This window comes from Nicotiana tomentosiformis, chromosome 3 (genome assembly GCF_000390325.3).
Source record: "Nicotiana tomentosiformis chromosome 3, ASM39032v3, whole genome shotgun sequence".
In the NCBI taxonomy this organism is placed as follows: Eukaryota; Viridiplantae; Streptophyta; class Magnoliopsida; order Solanales; family Solanaceae; genus Nicotiana; species Nicotiana tomentosiformis.
The window spans coordinates 136,066,789-136,084,331 of NC_090814.1; the positions used below are offsets into that span (position 1 = coordinate 136,066,789).

General features: G+C 41.0%; 1 long non-coding RNA gene across 1 annotated transcript; it reads right to left on the reverse strand.

The window, feature by feature from the left end:
- Positions 1–3,067: 3,067 nt before the first annotated feature.
- On the reverse strand, positions 3,068–4,159 carry LOC104115071 (uncharacterized). Its single transcript, XR_011414516.1, has 2 exons — positions 3,525–4,159; positions 3,068–3,431 (listed from the first exon to the last, which is right to left on the reverse strand). It is a non-coding gene; the product is annotated as an uncharacterized lncRNA (long non-coding RNA).
- Positions 4,160–17,543: the final 13,384 nt, after the last annotated feature.

The window sequence follows — 17,543 nt, forward strand, 5'->3', positions numbered from 1 at the left end:
TAAAGACTGAAGCCAGTCCTGAGGAGAAAATTCTTCTTTTGTTACATGAAGTCAAAATTACATAGCAAAAAAATATACTTAACAAAAGACCAAACTATAAAATTCTAAGCAGTGATCAGAATATGGATCATTTCACATCCCATGCTGTCATGAACATAATAAGGCAAGCAAACAACAAAATCAACAAATTCAACTGCCTGAATACTTTACCCTTCAACTCCACAATCTTCGAGGTATCCTTAACCGCATACGTTTCAAGTGCATATAATCTGTCACGCCCCGACCTCGGGGAACGCGACCGGCGCTCAATAGAGTTACCTCAGTCGAGCAAGCATGCACAGTGCCGTCTACCCAATCCACCCACACATAAAGAGAAGAATATATTTCATTAATAAATCAATAAGACTCATGTGAACAACACCGGTTCATTTTCATTAGTTACGTCATTAACAAGTCTTCAAAACAGTACGTTGTACAATCATAGTTAAAGTGGAACAGATGATACCATTATAACATTTTTAGTTTAACTTTCCCAAAATAGGTACAACCCACACTATGTCTACGGAGCCTCTAATAGGAACAGAAGAGGGTTATGACAATGCCGGCAACAAGGCCCCGACTATATCGCAAAATGTTATGTACAAAGGATAGAAGATACAAGACCCCGAAGTGAAGTGGGGCTCACCAAATCTGCTGAGGAGAGGGTGTGCTACTATCACTGATCAATACCACCTGCATCCATTAAAGATGCAGCGCCCCCGACAAAAGGGACGTTAGTACATATGGGAAGTACTAGTATGTAAAACTAAACACCCTTTCAATAGAACGAGCAACAGTAAACGGAGAATAAACATGATATCAATAAGAGACTCAAACGGTGTCAAAGTGCCACATTAGGGGAAACGTAAATTTCACGTAAGTTTTGGTAATTTAAGTTGGGAGATCTTTAGCACCGATATACCACCATGTTTTAATACGGAGTCCGATCTCAGTCCGACTGGCTAAACCGTCTTACCCCGAGACATACACTCACAATACCACCATGTGCGCAGCATGGCGTCCGATCTCACCACAATGTCGTGTGGGTCGACATTACATCACATCTAGCTAACAATAATCTCATCCCATTTAAGGGAAAAATATTTCATCACATTAACACGGGGATTTACCCCTTAACACTCCTACACGGGCACTTGTAGTTTTGGGGTTAGGTTGTTCCGACCTACCCTTCCTCGGTGACTAATCGATATTCCCAAAGCATTTGTTATTAAAAGTATTTACCACTCAATTCATATTCTTTTACATATCATTCATTTTCTTGACATCATTGGCCATAACGCAATATCATTCTTGGCACATTGGTGGTACTTCATAATTCAGCTCATTATTCCATTTCCAATTGTTATCATAAATAATCAACAACAAGACCTTTCGACATTAAGGCTTTAATCACATACTTGAGCAAATCAGGGTCTTAGGAACATATGACTTCTTACACAATTGACATGGTAACTTTCATAAGAATTCACGCTTTCAAATCGTAACATAGTAACACACAACCCATACTTAAACCAAATCCTCAACATTAACTTAACATGACAAGAACCTTTGGATTACACATTGAACACATAATTATTTCGACACAAGGCTTATTTGACAGAAATTCAATTTATAAAGGGCATCACGAGACCTACAAGGACATTGTGGGATTCAATTCTAAGAGAAGAGTTTAGCCAATATACCTTACTTGAGCTTTCTTAAATTTTAAAATATTCCGGAAATCTTAACAACTTCAATATATTTTAGAAATGTAATAAATTGAACCAAAATTAGGAAGATACTCATGGTTCTACCTTCTTTGAGCATTTCATCAAATACTTGGTGTGCATTAAGGTTTGAAGACCCTTTCATAGAGGACCCATCATCCCTAACCCAATTTTTTTTATTTTAGCTCAACAATCTCCCTACATCCCTTGATAATACCTAAGTTACTCGGACTCTTCACTTTTAGTGCCGCACCCGTGTCGACACGACATGGGTGTGGGTATGGGTGTGGGATCCGTGTCGGATCTGGTCAACCGATTTTGGGTATTTTGACCAAAATCAATGGAGAACTTTGGGACAGATACTATAATTTTTGAAAACAAATTAAAAGCTAGAGTGATATGGAAGAAAATGGAATACCTTGTATATATAAATTTCTATGTCAGTCCTTTTCCTTTTATCTCCTTCTAAAATTCTACTCTTGTTCAATATTTTCTCCTTCTCGGAATACCTTATAAGTTTTTCACATGTCTCATAATTTATACATATTTTTATAACTCTATTTTTAAATAATTGAATTATTTTTAGCCGAATCCCCGCACCCGTATCCGTACTTGGATCCATACCCCCGAATCTTTAAATTTAGATCATGAAAGATCTGACCTCTAGATCTGCACCCGTATCGGACACCCGCACCCGAGTCCGAGCAACTTAGGATAATACATGCATGTAAAATAAACAACTCCCATACCCAAATATTATCTTACCAATTACCCATTCATAGTTAAATTTCGAAATTTAGGTTTAGAGTGTAGAATTTTACCTCGAGGATGAAGACCTAGTGTGCTTTCCTTGATAATCTTCTAAGATTTGAGTAAGAATTGAGGAACAATTGGTTGAGGAACTCTCTCCCTCTCTAGAGCACTTTCTTTCTCTAAAAATATCAAGTTTTTGCTCAAAAGATGGTACACATTGTCTATTTAACGAAGCAGGGTCGGGTTATAAAAACCCAAAAAATGAAGCTACGGAATAGGATCTGCGGACGCATATGCGACAACATAATGCATCTGCGGTCCGTGAAATGGACCGCGAAATGAATCTCTGGAACTCGACAACTTTGCCTGGGTTTGCGGTCACTATGCGGCCCGCAGACTTGTTCTGCGGTCGCATAATGAACCACAGAATAGTTCTGCGGTCGTATAGTCGACCGCAGAATGACACCCAAACCTGCCCAGCCTCACTCTGCGTCCATTCTGCGGCCCGCAGAGTGATTCTTCGATCGCATAATGGACCGCAGAAACGCTTTTATCTGTCAAAAATTTTCTTTAACTCATTAGCGTACTGTTCAACCCAAAAAAAGTCCGTACCGCAACGAGCTTGCAAGCCGCAAAGAATTTATACAATCCTCAAACACATAAGCCTACTTCGGCACCGTGAAACCTTAAATTACCTTGCAAGATTTTACGGGCCTTACACAATCTTTCCCTCAACTATGTTATCGTTTCAGTATCAATAACAGCAGAAGCTTCAAAATCAGCTATCTTCTTCATCAACCTATTTCTTTCAATTTCAAAAGCTTCCAATTTTCTCCTTTGACTGCTAGTGACGATTACAGCTCGCAGGGAAAACTCAACATCATCCCATTCCCAATACTCACACCCTTGTTTCTGCCAAACAATTGCACAATAAAATCACCGATTATGTCTCAATAAAACATTATACCTTAAAAAAATAGAATGCATAATGTAAATTATACTTACTTCAGGCAATGGGCATGTGTAAAAACGTCTCCCACAATTCATAGGAGTCGTCGCCGTAAAATGATGCGCTACAAATCCACAACAATACTTCCTCTTTGAGTCAATTGAGCCGCTCGACCCAGCAGACATTTTGAAGAGTTAACACGAAAAAGGTACTATGAAGATGAATCGTAATTGAACAATAGACGTAAACCCTATTAAGAATTTCCGAATGATAATGGAGAAATTGAATTTTAGATTTTGTAGAGGGTTGCTGATTTGGGGGGTGTTCATCGAGCTAGGGTTTAGTTTTGGGTTAAAAGTGGTTGGATTTGATCGGGTTGGGTATGGTTAATTATACATAACCATGGTTAATAGAAATATAGGTCAAGTAAAAAAGAACCAGTGATATAAAGACACGTGGCAAAGGTGGGTCGAAAAATTAATTCTTATTATTTAAAAAATAGAAAATGGAACCGTCAGTAGACAGTGGCATAAATAGGCCAAAAGTATAACTTTAGTGACATGAAAATAGGGATCTTTTAACGGATGGAATAGATAGACCATTTTTGTTAGTTTTTTGTTAGTTGAGTGCATTTTTAGGGCTTTTCCGTCTACAAAACCTTCAAGCTGAAATTGCAAAATAAATAAATAAACTTATCAGTTGGCTGCATAACATTTCCTGAATATTTCATTCCGTGTTTTAGTTAGTCAATTCTTGAGTTCAAGATAGTAAAGTAATAACATAACCTATTATTTGAGCTTGCGCATCTGATGCCCCAAATGTTAAGATATTCCTACATTCTCTACTCTTTTGCATTATTATCCCACTCTAGACTCTAGTATATGGGGTCCGAAATGATCTTATTCCAGTACATCTTGTTCAATCAGATCATATCAAGATTAGTCTTCAAGATTGCAAAAAATTTCAGATGAGGACAAAAACAAGAATGGATTTTAGCTACCTCGTTTCTGTTATCCAGTTTGTCTTCTACTCTTCTTTAGGATTGGAACTTTGACTGAGAACGATATCATATGAACCAGTCACGTGAATAGTTCATGTATCTCATCATGTGGCTTGTGGAAAGGAATAGCCAGCCCAACAAATCTTGCTGGGGGCCTTGCCATGTTGAATGCAGACCTTTGCTCTTCGTTAAATGAGCTTTGTCTCCTTTCAACTTTGGGCAAGTTACCGGGAGAAATTCAAATATAGCTAGATTTATCAGTAGTAATTTAAAAATAGTCATAATTTTAAAAATAATCGAAATTTAGCCATTTTTTGTATAAAGATAAATTTGAACGAAAACACTATTCAAAATCCGAAAAATAATTCCAGCATAATATACCGGAGTTCCAGTATAATATACCGGTCCAGCATAATATGCTGGAAGTTCATACACAAGTGCTCCAATCTCTAGTATATTATGCTGGACCGGTCCGTGTTACAGCAAAATAGTGACTATTTTTCAATAATTTTGTAAACGCTGACTATTTTTGAATTACTAGTCCGAAAACTGGCTAGCCTGTACTATTTTTATCAAGTTATTCTGTCAAACAAAAATAATTATATTTAATAATTAAATATAGTATATATTTTATCATTTTTTATTTTGAGGACGGCTACGTAGTGTACTTTTCCCTTCCACCAGCAATCAACAACTTTTCGAATCTCTACGAATTTATTTATTTGGGTGGAATTGATGCCATTGCTCAAAAGTTCCCACATTCACTACAAGAAGCTAGGTAAGAGAGAGTAAAATACAATCTCAAAATTAATGCTCATAGGTGATAGGACCTCTGTTGTTCTGTGCTTACCTCGGATGGGTGAATGGTGTCAGGTTATTTTGATTTTATAAATTAGACATTGCTAAGATTCGATGAAAACGAGGTCAATGTCTGAATATGTAAGAAGTAATAAAACATAATACAAATTATTTATATTTTAATTAATCACATGTTATGAGAAATGAGTTTGATAGAGTTAAAATATGTAAGCATAAATTAAAGACTAAAAATATGTATTTTATTTGCTTATTAATTGGCATAGTGCACTATTCAATGGAAGGGTATGATTAAGGAAAGATAAACTAGTGTATTTTGTTTACTTCTCCAATGTAACTGGTGAACTGCTTATGATTTATTTTCTGAAGTTTAGTACATTTGGAAGTGAATAAAAAAAATGAACAATTTGAAAAGATTGACGTGTAAGGGTATTTAACATACTTATTAATCAATGTATACTTTACTTCTTCACTTCTTCTAATTCCTTACCAAACAAGATATATATATTCCTTTTATAGTTCGTGGAAACGCAAAAAATATTAGGACACCAATAATGACGTTTGAAATCTAATTTAAGAAGCTAGATTAGAATAACAACTTAGAGGGCCGTTTGGCCATAAAAAGATTCTTTTTTCCGAAATTTTTTTTATTTTTTTTTCGAAATCAGTGTTTGGTCATAAATTTTTTTATTTTCACTTAAAGATGAATTTCGATTTTTTTTGAAAATTTTAAAAACTCCAAAAGTTATTTTTCAAAATTCACTTCAGATCACTCGCAAAAATTGAAAAATATCCCAAAATTATATTTATGTCCAAATATAATTCTAATTTTCACATAATTTTTTTTTTACTTTTTCCATAAATTTTTCAATTCTTATGTCCAAACGCCCACTTAATATCTAATCATTCTGCCAGCCAAAAACAGAAGTTTAATTTTGCTCCATTTAGGACATACTTCAGAAGTACAATGTCCCGTGTCTCGTTTAATGCAAGTGGATCCAAATAATGCAGAAGCTTATGCTCTTAAGCCGTCGTACAAAAATTCAAGTTAATCGATGTAATACAGTTTGTCAGTTTCTGTGCATGTGGGCATCAAAACACGGAAACATCAATTTTCAGGGTACAAGTACAACACATCAAAACGTAGAAACTGTAGTATTAAAATAAAGAGGTTGGCCGTCGGTGGCGAGGGTAGAGTTAGGCCAAAGAAGTACCGGGGAGAAGTTATTAGGCAAGACTTGGTGTTACTTTAGCTCACTAAGGATATGATCCTTGATAGAAAGGTGTGTAAGTCGACAATTAGGGTAGAAGGTTAGTATGTAGTCGAGTGTGTGTCTTCCTCATACTAGTAGCAGCAGTTTTTCAGCCTTGTATTTCGATCATTGACAACCTTGATTACTAAATATTTTCTTATTATATTGTTGTTCATAATGCTTGTTCTCTTATTATACTCTTATGGTTACTGTTTGTTTTATTATTATCTTGATGTTGGTATTACTTGTTGTTACTACTTTCTTTTTCTTTCCTTGAGCCGAGTGTCTATCGGAAACAACATCTCTACCTTCAAGATAGGGATAAGGTTTGCGTACACACTACCCTCTCCAGACCACACTCTTGGATTATACTGGGTGTGTTGTTGTTGTTATTATAAAATAAAGACTGTAAAATAAATAAATCAAAGATAACTATAAAAAAACTAATATATTATTCAACTTTAAATTGATGTACAAATGAATCATTTTGGCGACATATTTATAAAAGAAAGGAAATTGCTACGAGGATTTTCAGAAAGTTGTTGCAAGGTTTTCTGAAAACTGCTTGTACTGCATACATGAGCTACTTTTTAACTGTTTCCATGAGCTATTTGCAACCTGCTTGATTCAGAAACAAGACTTTTGTTAGGCTACTTGTAAGATGTGTGCATGAGTTGCTTGTAAAACTGCCTGCATAAGCTACTTACGAGCTATTTATTTGATTGCAAACTTCTTGGAGTATGTATACGAGTAAAGTCGGGCTCATGGTACACCCCGATCTCTAACAAAATAAGCCATAATTGAGACATGATGACGGGGGACCGAAATCGAGGCAAAAGTCTCATCGAGTCAGAATCCGGGGGGCATGACTCCTGCCCTCGAGAATATCGAGGTCATGGTTCGTAATCGGTCTTATCCTTGAATGACTTCGAAGGACATTGTCGGGCAATCGAGCACGGCCAACGGAAAGCCGTAATATCCGTGACTGATCGGATATCACGACGAGGATCTCAAGAACGTATCGGTGATGAACCGACAATCTAGTAATCCGAGGATTTTTTACCTTTTATAGAGTTGTACCTAAAGTAGGACTCCCTACTATATAAAGGGGGTCTGATAATTCATGAAGGACATTGTAACACGCATACCAAAATAATATATCGTTATTTTCTCGGTCACTAGCTCTTTTTCTTTATCATTGGTGCCGGCTGTGGTGAGCCCGGCTCGAGGGTGACCATTTCACTAAGGTTGGAACTATCATACTCGTGTGGTTTGAATTTATTTTATCTTTGTTTGTTCAAAAGTAACTTAATTTATCGCTTTGTATCAAATTAATCCGCGTATCCTTAAAACTACTTATAAATTTAATTGTTATCACATTATGAGGGTAAACAGTTTGGCGCCCACCGTGGGGCTAAGGATAATAGTGGTTATTTGATACAAACTTCTATAACACACCATATTTTACACTTGTTCTTTGAAGTGTCTCTAATTTCACGCCAAAGTTCAAAATGTCGAAATCCCGGTCAACCCCTCTAAACGTAGATGCTGAATCTAGCCACCATGGAGAGAATAACAATGTAGTGCCCGGTAACGAGCCCCCCCTCCCCTCCCCCCGATCTCGGCGGAGTTCCTGCCGTGGACTCGATCGACGCTAGCTCGCATGTGGCCATCAATGCAATTTTGCCTATCGATCCAGAGAACAGCGTCCGCAGGGAAGTCCGATCGATCGCCCAGAATACGCACAATGGTGAAGGTAACGGGATCAATTTACGGGTGATCTTCAAAATGTTACAGGCTCAACAGGCAGCGATTGCGTAGATGCAGAACCAAAGTCGCGCACCAAGTAGAATTGAGCCCAAGCCATCTCGGGAAGTTACCCGCAGTATTCAACCGATCACGAGGAGGCCGAATGAAAATGAATTAGAGACTAACCCCGAGATCATAAAGATGCTCGAGGAGCTGACAAAATGGATAGAATCGGGAGAGAAGAAAATCGAAGCCAATGACAAAAATATGGAAACCTACAATTCCAAGGTCGACCAAATCCCAGGAGCACCACCGATATTAAATAGCCTAGATTCCAAGAAGTTTGTTCTAAAACCTTTTCCTCCGAGCGCAGCTCCGAAACGATCCCTAAGAAGTTCCGGATGCCCGAGATTCCTAAGTATAACAGAACGACAGACCAACATTAGCATGTGACCTCCTACACATGCGCCATCAAAGGTAATGACTTGGAGGATGATGAGATCGAGTTTGTACTGCTGAAAATGTTCGGGGAAACTCTGTCCAAGGGAGTTATGATATGGTATCACAACCTACCTCCTAATTCTTGACTCGTTTGCTTTGCTTGCAGATTCCTTTGTAAAAGCACACGTTGGGGCTATCAAGGTCGAGACCAAGAAGTGAGAACTTTTTAAAGTGAAACAGAGGGATAATGAGATGCTCAGGGAATTAGTGTTCCGGTTTCAAATGGAACAGATGGACTTGCCTCCGATTGCGGATGATTGGGCCGTTCAAGCCTTCACCCAGGGACTCTATGCTCGAAGTTCGTTGGCTTTACAGCAGTTGAAACAAAATCCGGTAGAATATTCGGTTGTCACTTGGGCTGATGTACATAACCGGTATCAATCAAAAATCAGGATCGAAGACTATCAACTTGGGGCCCCTTCCGGGTCCGTTTATCCCGTTGGAGCCGTCGACAGAGTCAAGAGAGACGTTGACCGTGAACTAAGATCAAACAAGGATCGGTATCAACCATACAATGGAGACCGAAGAGGTAGTGGGTTCGGGCGAAACTCTATGAGAATTGAAAGGAGGAGTGATCGAGGTCAAAACAACCGGGACTCGTGAGCAAAAACAGTTTCAACAGGCCCATCGGGCCTAAGGAAGCGCCAAGGCTATTGGAGTACAACTTTAACATCGCCGCCGCCGCCTTCGTATCTGCCATTAGACACATCAAAGATACCAAATGGCCTCAACCTCTATAGTCTGATCCAGCCCAAATGGATCCTAATCTAATGTACAAATATCATGGCCCTCACGTCCACATAACAGAGGATTGCCGACAATTAAGAGAGGAAGTAGCCCGGTTATTCAACAACGGACATCTGAGAGAGTTCCTGAGCGATCAAGCGAAGAATCATTTTAGGAATAAAGATTCTAATAAATAGATCGAGCAGGAAGAACCTTATCACATCATTAACATGATCGTCGGTAGGGTCGACGTCCCCCATGGGCCGATGCTAAAGCGCACCAAAGTATCCATCACAAGGGAGAAATGGACCAGGGATTACGTGCCGGATGTGACCTTGTCTTTCAGCGTCGAGGATGCCGAAGGGATCGTTCGGACCCACAATGATGCATTGGTAATATCTATACTCATAAATAAATCTCGAGTTAAGCGTGTGCTATTTGATCCAGGTAGCTCAGCCAACATCATCAGATCGAGGGTCGTAGAATAGCTCGGTCTAGAAGATCTAATCGTGCATGCAGTCTGAGTTCTAAACGGATTCAACATGGCGTGTGAAACCACTAAATGGGAGATAACATTACCAGTGAATGTCGTCGAGACCATTCATGAAGCCCAATTCTATGTAATCGAAGGAGATATTTTACAATGCTCTGTTCGGGAGGCCATGGATCCACAACATGAGGGCAGTACACTCGACTTTGCACCAAGTGTTGAAATTTCAGACGCTAGGAGGGATTAAAACGATCTACGGAAAATAACTAGACGCAAAGAAAATGTTCGCGGTCGAAGAGGCGACCTCGATATCCGCACTTATAATGACAAAAGGTCCAGGTTCGGTCATCAAGGAAGAAGTCAAATAGCAATTACAAACACCGGCCCCAACTCAACCGGAGAAGCAAGGGATTGATGGAGACGATGACTACGGGGTTCCCGGGTCTTTTATAGTCCCCGAAGACTTCGACGCCACTAAATCGACGGTCGAAGAGCTGGAACATGTCATATTGATCGAGCATTTGCCCGATCGAAAGGTATACTTGGGCACGGGGATTGTTTCGCTTGTAGCTAACATAGATTTTTTCGCTTATATCATTCAATTTCTTATAGCTAACATAGATTGTTTCGCTTGGTCCTACCTTGATATGACAGGGATCCGCCAGAAACAACCACTCACAAGCTGAGCGTGGACCCGAAGTTTCATCCAGTCAAACAGAAAATGAGACTTTAGTCCGAAGTCAAGCATGCATTCATCAAAGACGATATATATAAACTCCTAAAAATAGGATCCATTCGGGAGGTTAAATACCCGGATTGGTTAGCAAAGTAGTGGTAGTCCCTAAAAAAGGGAATAAATTAATAATGTGTGTGGACTATAAAGATTTGAATAAGGCATGCCCCAAGGACTCTTTCCCTTTGCCCAACATCGATCGCATGATCGATGCGACGACCGACCACGAGATCCTCAGTTTTCTCGACGCCTATTCCGGGTACAATCAAATTCGGATGGACACGAACGATTAGGAAAAATCATCATTCATCACTAAGTACGGTACCTACTGCTATAACGTAATGTCATTCGGACTAAAACATGCCGGTGCCACCTACCAATGCCTAGTAAATCGAATGTTCAAAGAACAAATAGGAAAATCAATGGAGGTTTACATTGACGACATGTTAGTTAAGTCCCTACGAGCAGTGGACCATTTAAAACATTTGTAGGAAACCTTCAACATATTGAAGAAGTACAACATGAAGCTGAATACGGAGAAATGCATATTCGGAGTCGAATCTGGGAAATTTCTCGGATTCATGGTGTCCAACCGGGGGATCGAGATCAACCCTGATAAAATCAAGGCCATATAAGACATTATCGTAGTGGACAACGGCAAGGCCGTACAAAGGTTAACCGGGCGCATAGTCACTTTGGATCGATTCATCTAGAGATCCTCCGACTAGAGCCATCGGTTCTTCTCACTATTGAAGAAGAAGAACAACTTCTCATGGATTCCGGAGTGCCAACAAGCCTTGGAGGAACTCAAACGGTACCTCTCTAGCCCGCCATTGCTTAACACTCCGAAAACAGGCGAACAGTTATACCTGTACTTAGAAGTATCCGAAGTAGCGGTAAGTGGAGTCCTGGTCCGGGAAGAGAAAGGTACGCAATTTCTAATATACTATGTTAGCAGGACTCTACGTGAGGCCAAAACTAGGTATCCTCACCTAGAAAAATTGGCACTCGCTTTGCTAAGCGCCTCAAGAAAGCAAAAACCGTACTTTTAATGCCACCCCATATATGTTGTAACTACTTACCTATTGAGAAACATAATGCATAAACCCGAGCTCTCCGGACGATTGACCAAATGGGCAGTTGAGATCAGCGAGTTCGATATCGAATATCAGCCCCGGACCACCATCAAGTCTCAAATTTTGGCAAATTTCGTGGCCGACTTTACACCGGCCCTAATACCCGAGGTCGAAAGAGAGTTGCTTTTGAACTCGAGGACTTTTTCGGGAATCTGGACCCTCTTTATGTACGGCGCCTCAAATGCAAAGGGGTCCAAAATTGGCATTGTATTGAAACCACCAACAGGTAATATAGTTAGACAATCTATTAGGACTGTAAAATTGAGTAAAAATGACGCCGAGTATGAGGCCATGATTGCAGGTCTTGAACTGGCCAAAAGCTTAGGGGCAGAGGTGATCGAAGCTAAGTGCGAGTCCCTTCTTGTGGTGAACCAAGTTAATGGGACATTCGAAGTCAGAGTGGAACAAATGCAAAGATACCTGGATAAACTATAGGTAATGTTACATAGGTTCAAGGAGCGGACTCTACAACATGTACCTCGGGATCAAAATAGCGAGGACACTGCCCTTGCTAACTTGGGATCGTCGGTCGACGACGATGAGTTCAACTCGGGGGCAGTCGTACAACTCATGAGATCGGTAGTGGAAGAAGGTCACGTAGAGATAAACTCAACAAGCCTAACTTAGGACTAGAGAAACACATATATAGAGTATCTGAAGACCGAAAAATTGTCCTTGGGCCCTAAGAAATCGAGGACTCTGCATACGAGGCGGCCCGGTTCAACTTGTCCGAAGACGGTACCCTGTTCCGGAGAACATTCAATGGCCCACTCGTAATATGTCTAGGACTAGGAGACACCGAGTATGTTCTGAGGGAAGCCCACAAAGGCAATTGTGGAAATCATTCGGGCGCTGAATCATTAGTTCGAAAAATAATTAGAGCCGGCTACTACTGGATCGACATGGAAAAGGACGTGAAGGAGTAGTACGAAAATGCGATGGGTGTCAAAGGCATGCCCCGATGACTCAGCAGCCTGGGGCGCTGCTATATTCGGTCTTGTCACTAGGGGTGTGCATATTTTCGCTAGAACCGAAGAAACCGATTGAACCGAAAATATTTTTATTTCGGTTTCGGTTATTCGGTTTTTTCGATCGGTTTCGATTTAAAATTTTAAAATTTCAGTTTTTCGGTTCGATTTTCGGTTATTAATTTATTTAGTTTGGTTAACCGAAAAACCGAATTATTAGCATATATATTTTTTAAGTTATATATAGGCTAAGCCCATAGGTAATACATTAATACTATCAGGTCCAATCCATCAAAGATCCAACCCAATTAAGTAAGTCTATCAACTTCCCAATCTTAAAGACTTTCACTGTATTAAAACTTCCATAGCATATATGATAGTATACCGGGAGGATTTCACACAGAGTTTTAATTTACACTATGTTTGAATTTTATGATCCATAATAATGTGCAAAGTTTAGTCTATTTTTTTTTAATAAACACAATATTTCCAAGAAGTCCGAAGTTTTGAAAAAAACCAACAAATTTGTCAGTCCTATTATTACATAGAAGGAGCCCAATATGATAATGTTCAAACCGAAAACCGATTCGAAATAAACCTAACTGAAATTAGAAAATCGAACTAAACAGAACTTATTTCATTTCGGTTTCAGTTATTACTTTTACAAAATCGAAAACCAAATAACCGAACCGAATTTCTTCAAACCGAACCGAACTGACCGAACGCCCACCCCTACTTGTCACCCTGGTCGTTCATGAAATGGGGGATGGACATTGTCGACCCTCTTCTACGGGCACCAGCTAAGGCTCAATTTATATTATTTATGACTAACTATTTTTCTAAATAGGAGAAAGAAGTCATTGATTTCATTTGGGACCACATATTGGTTCGGAATGCCGGCCGAGATCGTGTGCGACAATGGGAAGCAGCTCATCGGCAGCAAAGTAAGCAAGATTTTTGAAGACCATAAGGTCAAAAGGATCCTATCAAAACCCTATCACCCTAGTGGGAATGGGTAGGCGGAGTCCACGAATAAAACCATACTCCAAAACCTCAAAAAGAGATTGACCGACGCCAAAGGAAAATGGAAAGATATCTTGTCCGAAGTCCTATGGGCATACCGTACAACCTCAGAGGTCCAGTACCGAGGCCACCCCATTCTCGTTAGTTTACGATGACGAAGCTCTAATATCGGTCGAAGTGGGAGATCCGAGTCTCAGGTTCCGCTATGTGACCGAAAAGTCAAATGATGAGGCCATGAATACAAGCGTGGAACTGTTAGATGAAAGGCGTGAAGCTGCCCTTATCCGGTTGGCCGCTAAAATACAACGGATCAAGAGGTATTACAATTGAAGAGCCAACCTTCAACACTTAAATGTCGGGGACTTAGTGTTAAGGAAGCACCCAGAACCCTAACGAAGGGAAGCTTGGGTCGAACTAGGAAGGTCCGTATCAGATTATCGACATCACTAGAAAAGGATCATACAAACTCGGAGCAATGAATGGTGAGAGACTACCGAACAACTGGAACATAACTCACTTGAAACAATACTACTGCTAAGGTATGACCACATTTATTTCTTTTATTTATTTACATTTTGGACTAACACTTGCAGGTGACCGTCAAAGAACGATATAATTGTTAGGCGTGAAAGCATGCATTGCACTATTTTTTTCTTGAACCGGTTTTATCCCAAATGAATTTTTCGATAAGGTTTTTAATGAGGTAATAGTGGACCGGGATAACTTAGAATCGAAGACCGGTTATGAACCGGTGTCAAGGATCACATCAACAGTATCTGAGGCTTCTCTATGATCGGCCTCGAACACTGGGGGGCATCACCTCCGAATAATGATTTTAGCAAGGAAAGAAACTTTGTGCTTAAATAGTGTAGGCTCGATCTATAGGATTTACTGTAAGGGCCAAACAGTCAAATGAACCGTGTCCAACATAGACCACCCGAGCCTTTACACAAAGCTTGTACACATGTGTAATCTTGTATATTATACACAGAAATGAGAGGAAGTTTCTGCCTTGCAGATAAATATTTTGTCCCTTAAAATTTTTATTTTTTTTCTTTCTTAAATTTGGTCCCCTAAAGACGTCGAGCCCAAGGGCCACCTCACTCGGGGACTGCCGCCCAAGGCAGGTTCGGACGGCCCGAGATAACGAAGCACGGGGGCAAAAAGTTTATTAGGCAGTGCCCGAACTTTAAAGGCTACGGCCATCCCCATCCGGGGACGATTGTCTTGGGTAAGTCTGGACGACTAGGGGTAACAAGTCCGCTGGGAAATACCCAAACTAGAAAGGCTATGACCGTCATAGAATGGCTCGTAGACGTTTGGGACCCATAACCAAATTATAAGGCCTTCAAAATTTCTAAACTAGTTTAAAAGGCTACCCTCGGTAAATTGTAATCTAAAATATTCTAAGTACTTTGGGGAAAGCTTTCGGTCATACCAAGCCCCCCAAAGTCTTAAGCAAAATAATATCGAGAACAAGGCATGTTCGAATCTCCGAACAAGACCTAATTATTACGTGCTAAGGCATTCGATATCTTTACGATCATAAAGAAAAGACCGAAAGGAAACATGCTTAAAAACTGTGGAAGGGAAAATGAGCCTTGTGTGTGTGTGTGTGTGTGTGTGTATATATATATATATATATATATACACACACACACACACACACAAGGCTCATTTTCCCTTCCACAGTTTTTAAGATATATATATATATATATATATATATAAAGATCTTTACAAAGGTAAAACGGCGTAAACAAAAAGTACAAAGGTGCAAAAATAATGAGAAATCTACGAGGCACATAAACAGTCTGGTCTTCGCCGGAGCCCGCCTCATCACTGGGACCATCGGGGTCTTCTTCGCCCCCGGATCCGCCCGAACCCTCAGAGACTTCTTCGTCCTCGGGATACGCCAACTTCTTGGCCTCGGCCTCGAGCCCTTTAGCACTTTCGATCTCGGTCGATAAATCAAAACCTCGATCATGAACCTCCTCGAGGGCCTCCCTTCGGGACTACTACTTCACATATTCGACAATGTCTTTCAGGCGGTCCTGGGCTTCCTCGGCATCGGATTTGTACTAGGATACCATCTCATCGACATCGGCCTTGGTTATTTCATCCACCGACTTGGCCGTTTTAAGCTCCTTAGCGAGGGTCTCTTGATCGGCAACAACCGAACTCAGCTGAGATTGAAGCTCCTCAATTTTCTGGGACCGTGCCTCAGCCTTCTCCCTCGTCGCTTGAAGTTGGGCCTCCGTCGAGAATAATTTCACTCGGGCAGTCTCCTTTTCCGAGGCCAAGTAGTCCATCTTAACTTTCCACTCTTCGGCCTCGACATTGATTACATCCATCTTGGCCCGGAGTTGGTTGATTCGATCAATATTATGTTGGGCTTGCGGGTTCTCACCATTAGTTACCGTGTCTAGCTCATCGTCACTAACTTCAAAGATTTTTGCCTGTTCAACTAGGTCGCGTGTTCTTTCCGAGCCGCGTTTAACTAAGCTCGAAGGCTCTTAGCCTTTCCTTCATATTGCTCGCTGAGAAGTTTGTACGTGTATCTCTTCTCAGCAAGCTCTTTGACTTCGGCCTCGAGTTGGTTTAGATCATCCCGATACCGAAGGAAGGTTTCGTAGTGAAGCACCGAGGCCTGCAAATATGAGAAGAGATATTAGGATCGTCAAAAACTAAAGTTGTAAAATAAAAAAGTTTGGTAACACCTTACCCGATTCAGCGCCTGTTGTGCTTCGTTGAACAGGCATGAGGCATCCACCTCATTCATTTTATCCCGGTCTTCATCGGTTACCAAGCACCGGAGGTAGCTAGCTACCCCGAGTGGGGCAAAAATAACCCGGATGTCCTCCTAAATGGTGATCATGATTGACCGCTTTCGGCTAGGATCCGTACTCGAGGCCGAGAACCGGTTGACCAACCTCGGGCCCGAGTGCTGCCCGCCAACCTCCGATGATGGAATTTTCCTCGGCACTTCTAAATCACCCAATCTGGTTAAGTCCTCCAGGGCGGACGAGTCTACGCCATCAAAGAAATGACGAAAGGTATCGTCCACTCCGTGGGCCCCCTCGTTCGATTGCTCCTTCGTCGTTCGGGCTTCGTCGAACACTAAGTCTGCGAACGAAGGCGATCCCATAATGTATATCACACCGGGCGTGGCGGAGGCGGCATCTCGATAGTTCTCGGCCCCTCACTACAGTATCGGCCTCGCGAACCTGAGAGGGGTTAGCCTCCATCGTTTCCTCCTCGGTTACCGCCCGTTCTTCAGGGACTAATGGCTCTTGGGCCACTAAAAGTTCGTTCTCTTCAGGTTCGTCCCTGTGCTGTAGGAGTGAGTCAGAGCCAAGCATTCGGTAGATGGAGATTTCTTTTGACTGGCGAACCAACCTCCTTCTCGGTTTCTTTTTCTCTGAGCTTGGGGAGCTCGGAGCCCTCCTCCTTTTCCTCTCTCCGGCCTGCCCCGGAGCAGGAGACTCAACAAGCAAGTCCTCGCCACCGACTGGAGGCCTAAGCTCGATATCCTTAGCCAAGCCTGCAAAAACAAGTAAAGAAAATAAGGACTTGATATTAAAAGAAGAAGCCTAACACAACCTACTCGGGAAAGAAGTCTCATCATGGGAATGGGCCTCCCAACGACCCTTCGAGAGTTTGCGCCACGAGCGCTCGTAGTA